The sequence below is a fragment of the Belonocnema kinseyi genome, chromosome 4 (assembly GCF_010883055.1).
Source record: "Belonocnema kinseyi isolate 2016_QV_RU_SX_M_011 chromosome 4, B_treatae_v1, whole genome shotgun sequence".
Lineage (NCBI taxonomy): Eukaryota > Metazoa > Arthropoda > Insecta > Hymenoptera > Cynipidae > Belonocnema > Belonocnema kinseyi.
In genome coordinates, this window is record NC_046660.1 from 113,756,850 (window position 1) to 113,766,903 (window position 10,054).

General features: G+C 33.0%; 2 protein-coding genes across 3 annotated transcripts in view; one reads left to right on the forward strand and one right to left on the reverse strand.

The window, feature by feature from the left end:
• Nucleotides 1–1,097, reverse strand: part of LOC117170605 — a 16,597-nt gene extending 15,500 nt beyond the window's left edge. The window contains exons 1-2 of one of the 2 annotated variants that reach the window (XM_033357485.1): nt 918–1,097; nt 276–417 (exon numbers count right to left, since the gene is read on the reverse strand). The gene's annotated coding sequence lies outside the window, so the exon portion shown is untranslated. The remainder of the gene's footprint in view (nt 1–275; nt 418–917) is intronic. The other variant, XM_033357486.1, reaches the window with a different exon arrangement.
• A 2,540-nt stretch (nt 1,098–3,637) lies between these two features.
• Nucleotides 3,638–10,054, forward strand: part of LOC117171352 (methylglutaconyl-CoA hydratase, mitochondrial) — a 193,006-nt gene continuing 186,589 nt past the window's right edge. The window contains exon 1 of the mRNA XM_033358595.1: nt 3,638–3,812. The gene's annotated coding sequence lies outside the window, so the exon portion shown is untranslated. The remainder of the gene's footprint in view (nt 3,813–10,054) is intronic.

Sequence of the window (10,054 nt, forward strand, 5' to 3'; positions counted from 1 at the left end):
TGCCCCCCCCCCCATATTTTTAAGATCTATTTGAAAATCCAAAGAATGTGTGCCAAATTTGGTGACGATAGGTCCAAAACTGGGGATTTGTATAAGCATCATTCAATTAGCGATCCGGGTTACGGTAGGAAGCATCTTCAGTGTCTCAGTTACACGTGTATAAATTTTCAGGTCGGTCTATGCAATTGTGTGGACGGTATCGAGCCTCAAGACCAAATTTTATATAGTAGATAACCCAAAATGGTATAATATGTTCAAAAATGAGGAACTAATACCTAAATATGTCAACTTATTTTTCAGTGGAGCGCAATTAGAGCAGAGGACGGTCTTGTGCTCCTTACAACCTGGAAGATGACACCGTTAACTGTAAGTTTCCACTTTTCTGGTTAATGGTCCAGCACTATCCGCATCCTCAATCTGTAAACAAATGTACAATTGTAAACACTCTCACGTTTCTCGCTCACCAGCTTCTGTTGTTAGTTCGAATGTTGAATCATCGGCATCCTCCTCCGATTCCGAATCAGTATACGGTTCTTCGTTATTTTTCTCGTCATCTGACGGAGGATCATTTTCCACGCTTCACCCTACTCAACTCAAGTTTTCTGATACGGCAGCTCTAGTTTTGCATGGCGCTTCTAAATCACAAGTTCCCAAAGTCACTATACCTATTTTTTGCTATTTTCGTTAAAGAAATTTTTGTACACTTCAAACTTTTAAATTCATGCTTAAAACGTCAAACTGAAATCGTTGTACTGTCAGATTTCTCAAGCTTTGAATGACGCTTCAAATCCAGAAATCCACTATACCTCATCTTTTGCCATTTTTATTCTAAACAAATTTTTTACACCTTGAATTTTTAAATTTATGCTTAATCATCTAACTGAACCGCTTCAACAAAAAAACTTCAATTCACTTACCGATGAAATTCTCGTACTTAAATGGTTAACTGAGGTAATGCCTTATCACAGTTGATATTTACTGCCGCACAGAACTGACAGGAAACCCAAATGAATTCGCTCACTGATCTACATGCGGTGGTCCCTCACAATGGCGAAAGTGTCTGAACATACTTTGGTCCCGTTAGAAGTATACGCCAGATGGCGCAGCGATTGCGCTCCCCGCACCTCACTCTGCTAGTCTAAGTTCAAAATTTCCAAAACAGCCAACAGTAACCACGGTAACTGTTCGTTGTTGTTTTCACCGACAACATACTTCCCAAATAATTTCACAATTTTCTTTCTTCATAAAAATACATTTTCATATCGAAAACAGTCCAAAAACAACTAGAAATGCATAACTAATTATTCTGACAATTATTAATGTATTTCTACTTGTTTTTATATTGTTTTCTGCAATTTATTTAGTTATTAAGTCTATTATCTGAAAAGTAACTGGGTATTATCTCGATTACCTGAACGGTCATCTATTATTTTATCTTAGGGATATAAGTAGACTGTCGTATATTTGAAGTGAATTATGGTTATAGTCTCGCACAAAGCTATGCCTGTCCATAGTCAGGAACGTACTTTAAACTTTCAATGGGGTAACGTATAACGCCAGTTAAACATTCTAGGGCTTATTTGTTTAAACAATATTTTTTTGACAAAACTTGTTTTTGACTTTTCTGTTATTTATATTACAACTTCTCATTGTTGGAAACAATAATTTTGTTATATTTCTTAACTGTTTCTAAACAAATGGAAATTGTTTACATATAAAAATTGATTAACCCATGTTAATAAATATTCCAGCAGAGAAATGGTTATAATTTTTAATGAACACAAAATTTTGAAGAAAAAAAATTAGTTAAAGAAATTACATTTATTTAAATAATTGAAAATTAATGAACCAATGGTCATTACCTAATTAACACAAAAAATTGTCCAGATATATTAGTATTTATTTTTCAAAAAACTAGAGCAAAAGATTTTCCCTCCGAATCAAGGTTTTATCAGTTTTCCAATAGACACTCTCGTTATCTTATAGTTAAACTCTTATTTTCAGTAGAAATTTATTTATGTTTAATCGCATGCATGGACATAGGAAACAAGGGACTAGGCATGATATTGCGGGGGTGATGCAAAGAGGGGGGAGGTCCGCCACCTTTTGATGTCCCGCAACAAACATGGCAGCGCCCACATGTTTATATTTTCCTGCACAGTTTGTCGTCAAAAATGCTCGTGCACATAATCAAATGGCACATCGTAATATGGCGGCTCTCCCCACTCATGGAATTATCTCCCCTCCCGTGGATTCAACCCCGCTCGTCTAAGTTAGGATGGCATGCCTAGTCCCGTGTTTCCTCTATGTCCATGATCGCATGTAAATAAGTGGAATTTATCCCTAAGGAATTGCTACTTTCAGGCAACAGATGGCGCCAGGCTGTTTACGTGTATAGCGAATTGATATGTGAGGTTGGTGAGGTAGATTCCTACATTCGCACTGGCAGTCAACATATAGAAAGCTCTACGTCGAAGCCGACTCCAAAGAGTTGGTATTATAGTAGTCGTTCTCGACTACCGGCGTTTCGTCCCGGGTTCACTTGTGTGGACTCGTCAAGTGTGGTTGAACACCACAAGTGAACTCAACCACAGACGCCTTAAGTTATTTAGTTCTCTGGTTACCCATCCGACCAAGTATCCGCGCCAAACGGTGCTGAACTTCTGTGATCAGAATTCAGTGCATACTGGCAGGTTGATGCCGGGAGAACCTGTAGAACGGTGCGTGTTTACCTTTGCTGTGCTGTAGTGGCTGAGTCCCTACACTTGGCCATATCCAATTACGAACGAACCCTATTATCCCGAACCTCCTCGAAAACCGGTCCTGACCCCTAAAAATTTCATAGAATGATCTATCAATAGCTATTAATACAAAAAATTATTTTATTTGATTATATAAGGAAAACTTATTAAATATTTTTAATATAGCAATACGTTCGTCACAACAAGAGCTTTTGATTGTCTCTCTGATTTTCTGTAAATAAGAATTTCAATATAAGATAGAACCATCAGCTTGAAGTAATTAAGAGTTTTTTTAATTCGTGTTAAGTAATGATTAATTGTTCAAACAAATTGTATTAGTTTAAATATTTTATTTCCCACAAAATTTCGAAAGTTGATTACTATTTCAGTTTTTTGTTTAATTATTTGTAAAATTTTAGTAATATGAAGAAGCTATGAAATAATACGTTCTTTCACCAGATTGCTTAGTTTCTGCTAATGTTTTGGTTTTCATATAAATGTTCGATATTAAAACTTTATGCTTAGTATGACGAAGTGCCGGAAATACTTGGAAGAAACATAATTTTTACATTATATAACTTTTCCAGCTTTTTTCGAATAAAATATAATATACAGTTTTATACTGCCCTATGGTGATAAAAGTGATCTTTCATGCTTTATCTACAAACGTTATAAAAAGGAGCATATATTTAAATAATTAGAATTAATTATGATGATATAAGTTAAAGACATTCTTGATTGTATGTGTACTTTCATAATGTGTATAGCGCGAGACGACCTTTCTTTATCACATTTTCACTTAACTCAGCACTTTTAAGCAGTTTTGTTACGTGTTTTGCACTCGTCGGTCGCGAGCTTTTAAAGTATTTATTTGTTTCATTACGTATCATTTTTTTCTGTATTATTGAATCGTTTTCTGCCATTCTCTTATAAAATATAATCAATATTTATAGAGCTTATGATTTATTGACAATAATAGCCACTCATTTGATATTATTGCGTTTCAACAACAGTATTTTGAGTTTTCACTATGATGAACCAGTGATTTTCTGATTTTGACAGGGTAAACCAGTAAGTTATTTAACCATATTTGAATAGTCAAAGTGATGTCAAATAATAGATTTAATTACCCGGTAATAAGCGTAAAATAGAGAAAAATTAATGTTTTCAGATTTCAGCGCAAACGTGAAAATTATTCTATTATTTTTAATGCGCGATTTTTCCGTCTGTCTAAAATGCCACTATAAGAATAAGATACCTCCGAAACGTATTCACTTCTATTTCCATAGCGACTGCCACACGGTTTTCTATTCTCCCGAAGAGAACGTATTTTCAATATATTTAATTCCTTCTAATGGTACCGGTAACACACCTCATAGAGATATTTTTTATTCCTCAGAAGTGGTCATATTTTGATTTTATTTAATTCCTTCTAATTAGTTTACAAAATATGTGTAATAAGTTCCTTTAATTCCTTCATGCGAAATATAAGTTCTGAAATTTTAATTCTAACCAATTCAAGTCTGCCTCTCTAGAGTTAAAATTATTTAAATTCAAACATTTAAAAAGATTTCTTTGGTGCATTTTTTAAGACGTTTAAATAAATTATTAAAATATAAATAAATATAAATTTGAATATTTTCCGAATTCGTAAGTCATAAAAAGATTTAATAATGAAAAATAGGTTAAATAGTTGCTTTCGTTAAATTTTACTGAGTCGATTGAGAGGAATAGGATTTGTACTTTTTCTATTCCCGTTGGGGGATTCAACACTTATTACCGGGTAGTGATCATACCATTGATATTGCACTCTACACGGCCGGAACATGAACCTCCAAATCTTCTCGCACGCGCGTGACACCGCCATGTCTTTATATTTCGCGAGAGTGAAAACAAACTTTATTGTGAACTAGTGTTTGTTTTCCAAATATTTGGGGTCTAGTTGCAATAAGCAGCGGACTGTATAACATGTGCATTGTATGATGTACTTTTTCTATGTTAACTTAAATAAATAAGTTATTTACGTACGTTCAATAAGCACCTGTAGGCTGCATGTGGTCTTCACAATTGCAGTTTCCACACCCCATTTCAGAACACTCCGAAAGAAAAATATTTATTCACACGTTTCTTAGCACGTCTATAAACAACTTCAAACTATTATTTAATAATATAAAAAGCTAATTTTATCAAATTCGAGATTCAATTCTCGCGTTTAATGCACACGGTTTATACATAATTCCTCTTCTCCATGGACCAAAAATGGCGGGTGCACATACCCGTCTATTTAGGTGCTCTAGTTTGACTTTGGGCGACGATACGCGTTGGCGGAACGTCGGGCCTTCCCACGGTAAAGCCAAATATATTAAATCTTATTATATTGCAGTTGGCCCTAATTTATTGTTTTTGAAAGATTATACAAAGTGTAGAAAAAAGTGATTAATGGCTAGTATCATAACTAATCAGCTAACGGACCTAAAAATGCCCTAAGAATGCCGTTTCTGTCCTTCGTTTTTTATTCCTCATCAGGCGGGGAAAATAATAATTCCAATCCCTTTTAAAGCCGATCGGAGCTGCCAGACGTAACGTGGAATAAATTAAAAACACAATTTTCGTTTGAAGCAATAGAATCCTTTCCAAAAGCATGGAATTTTGCCAAATCTAGTAGGATTGTAAACAAGAATACATCTCTTTATCGGTCAATATTTGCTTCGTTCAAATATTGTCAATTATAAAAATATAAAATTATGATCAAAAATTATTTGTCACCAGAACCTTCTGTCTGGAAATTAATCCTGACATCGTAAAATGACCAATTAAGATGACGGATGCACCAACTCGACAAGCGCTCGAAACCGCGTAGAAGTATTGTCCAGCCGGGAAAATCTATCGATAAAAAAAAGTGGTCGAAACGTAAAATAAAATATACATTCGTATTCAGCTTGACGCGGCAGACAAATTTTTTTCATGAAACTTTTTCATTTGATAATTATTACTTGAGATAAACAATAAAAACTTAGAAAATGTTCCGATCAAAAATCGATGATTTGTAAGCGATAACTATAAGCAACGCACTTTGTGTAAAAAACTAATATTTTTTTTTTGTATGATAAAAAATTTATTTCGAACGAAAACCACGTTTTTCCAACTTCGACCAGTGGGACGGTCAACGAAAAAATATTAGTTAAAATAACTGGCCGCGAGAAAGTTGTTCACTAGAGTTTGAGAAAGTTTTGCTGAAAATTTGAAGAGAATTGGTCGAAAATTGTAGAAATGGCAGTGAGTTGAAGTCAAAACACGCTGCCGCTGGAGCATTTTGTTGCTCTTCGCCGATGCTGGCTAGTTTCTTAGGAACAACGGTCGATAAGCGGAGCACTGCAGTGGCAGCGTGTGTTGTCTTCAACTCGCTGCCATTTCTACAATTTTTTACCAATTCTCTTTAAATTTTCAGAAAAACTTGCTCAAAGTCTAGTAAACAAGTTTCTCGCGGGCAGTTATTTCAACTAATATTTTTTCGATGACCGTGCCACTGGTCGAAGCTGGCAAAACCTGGTTTTCGTGCGGAATAAATTTTGTATCATACAAACAAAAAAATATTAGCTTTTTAAACAAAGTGCTTTGTGTATAGTTATCGCTTATATATTAAGAATATACTATACAAATTTCAAGCATTTTAATCAACAAACGGCCGAATAATCACGAGTTGTGTTTTACAAAACATCGATTTTTGATCGGAACATTTTCTAAGTTTTTATTGTCTATCTTAAGTAATAACTATCGAATCAAAAACTTTCATGAGAATAATTTGTCGGCCGCGTCATGCTGAATACGAATGTATATTTTATTTTACATTTCGACCACTTTTTTTTATCGATAGATTTTCCCGACTGGACAATATTTCTACATGGTTTCGATTGCTTGTCGAGTTGTTGCATCCGTCATCTCAATTCTATATTTTAAAAAGCTTTTTACCTCATTATTATTTGAAAAACAGTAAATAAAAGTAGCGAAATTTTTTTAATTAATAGGGATTCAAATTTTTATATTTCTTAGTCGCTTTGTGGTATTCAGAAAAATATTGTCGGCGCTAGTTACAGAAAGAGATTTAATTTAAGAGATGACTCCAGCGGCTGTGGATATTCAAAACGGGATCCAGAAGTATTCAATATTTCTAACGTTACCAATGTATGAATTAAATTTTTCAGTACTTTTTAATGCAAACCTTCTTACTGGGAGTGATTCTTACTGATTAATCCACTAACGTGCATGTGACAGTCAAATACCTATATTACCGGCCTCTTCTTTAAACTTAAGAACTTTCTTTGGTAATAAAATATCGGACTGAAACCTTGGAAAATGTATGAGAAGACCATAAATTACGTTTTTGTACTATATTTGAGTAGGAATTTCGCTAAAAATTATTTTGAAAGAAATTAAAACTGGAAACATTTTTTGACATATTTTCTTTGTACCTTGAAATTTTTTGAACGTAAGAACTTTTTTATATGTAAAATATCGGCCTCAAACTTTGATAAATGCAAGAGCCGAAGTTTTTTTTTTAAATCTCGCAGATGTCTTAAATATAAGAAAAGTTCTTAGGTTAAAAAAATTTCAAGGTTATGTTAAAAAATGTTTTCAGTTCATTTCTTTAAAAAAAAATTTGTATCGAAATTCCTACCCGAATGAAGTACATAAACGTACTTTATGTTCTTCTGATACATTCTGCAAAGTTTCAGTCCGATATTTTATTCACAAAAAAAGTGCTTATGTTAGAAAAAAATATTCAGTAATCTGAAAAAGTGAAGTCGGTTATATAGAGATCTGAGTGTGTAATTTATTTCGGAGGAAACATATCATTAAGAACATTTTGTTTCGTTTTTTCTGTTGCTGATTCTACAGGTTTTACCAAAATTTGCTCACTTCAGCGAGACGCAGCAGACCAGATCAGAATTATTTTCCTAACCTTGGTAAAACTTTCGCCGAAATATGTTTAATTCTCAAACGTTGCAAGTCTTTCCTACAACAAATTTTAACTTTTATTTTTCTGTGTTGTTTTAAATCTGGTGTCCCGATTTATAGCTCGAATTCTCTCATACTTTGCCGCTTTCTCCTTGCTGCTAACAAAGCCGTAGCAGACGGCAGCGTTTGTTCCGTCGTAGGATGAACTTTCGCCAAATAGTATATAAACTTAAACAACGAGAAATTTTACATGCAACCAAATTTAACTTTAGTTTTTTCTGTGCTGGCTGTTTCAACCAGTAAGATTTCCCTAGTTCATTGCAAGAGAAATAAACTACTTATACCTTGTGTTCAATATCATTAATCCTTTTTTTAACTATTAAATATTATATTTATAATAGAATTATAATATAAGCGCGCTAAAGCGAAGCAAGGCCATAGTCATAAAAAAAATTAAGGGGGGGGGGGGGGGGGGGGGAGATATTCAGCGAAATACTCGGGAAAGTATGTATAGTATGTATAAGTTTGGAAGATTTTCCGGTTTTGGGTTGGAGAGATAAAACCGTGTTGATCTCCCACATGACTGCGGTCTAGCAGTGAGGGGATATTCACTTGCGTATTACTCCGTTCAGTTCACGAGTATGCTTGATAGGCGAATAATATTAAGTAGTATTTTCGTTTACGCTGAATTTTCGTTACATTTTTTACATAACCGATTCTATGCACTGTATACCTCTGTACCTTCCCTGGCGGACAGAGAGAAAAGTCTTTAAATGTTTCAATGACTTTGAAGAAATAATAGAAAACTATTGATGAGATGTAGAATAAAGTCGGCTAATATTTAAAAACTGAGTTTCAGACAAAAAAGTCGAGTAATTATTATGTAAAAGTATTTGATGCACTAAGGGATCTTTTCTAAGAAATACTTCAAAGGTTAAAAATATTTAAAAGTGTTTCTCCGGAGTTTACATGACAGTTGAGGAATTAGAAAGATATAGGATTTAAAACATAATTTTGTATATTATAGTCTAAAGTTGATCATATTTTATATTATTTTAGACTGTGTTTCACATTTATTGCTAAAGATAATTTAAGAGACGAGAAATCAAACAACTGAGACACCATAGTTTATAGAACTTCGTCGACAATCACAGAAAATGAAATGTAATGCGCACCAGTGTTAACGTAGATCATTTTACGCGATACTGAACATTAAATGTTAAATAGCTTCGAGAATATTTATGTTACAAGAACACTTCGTTTTAGAATCAGTGCTTCAAAATACATGAGGAGATATTAAGATAAGAAACTAAGTGGAAATTTTTTAAATGAAAAAAACAAACATTTTTAGTGGTGCCGGAAAGTTTTTAAAAATATAAAAATTATTCAGTGTTTAAAATTTACTGTATATGTGTAAAAATTATATATTTTCTTGGTGCTATTTCAGATAGCAATTAAAAATATAAAAAAGAAAATTATGAAAAAATTCCTGATGAATAAAGGAATTAGTTTTTAATAAAGAAAAATTTATTTTTTGCATTCAGCAAGATAAAAATTTTTTTAAAGTTAAAAAATCTATTGCCTAAAACTTATTTAGTATTGTTAATGATTTATTTAATATTAACAATGATGACAACTTATTTTGTATTTGAAATGGTATTCCCGACATCTGGGAACTAAAATACGAAGCTCAGAGTCATAAAAAAGGGAAGACGAGCGCTTGCTATTAATTTAATTATCAAGAACAGATTTAATGCGAATACTGTAAGTATGTGTATTTATAACAACTTAATAAAATTAAGTTTTTCAGTCAAATAATTTATTAATCATAGAAAATATACTTACATAATTCTTTTTTATTATGTACATAATAACAAATGACTATATGGCAGCATAAAACAAGGTTTCAAGGTTTAAAAAATGTTTAAAAATACAATTATTTCATTTTCTTGATAATTAAAAAAAATGTTGTGCTTTTTTAAAGCAAAATATTTAAGGAAAAGGAATTCAATAACATTTTTTAGAAGTTTATTAAGATTGTATTTCATGTTATAAAAGAATAACACAGGCCAACAATTCTCAGAACCAGAGACCAGACCTACTATACCCGAAGGTTTTTGCTGCGCTGAATCCGAATCTGACCTCAGAAAAATTCCATCACCCTCAGTTTTCGAGATATTCTAATCTAAAAGGGTCAAAAACCTGTTATTTTGATGTGTTCGAGGCCCCGTAACATCGCGAAAAATTTTTTTTTTACAAACTGACAATGGCATCGTAAAGAACTACTCTTTACCTTCAAAGTGCGATGCCTAACTTTTTGATAAGATTTTTCATAGCCGAGATATGGCGGATTCAAA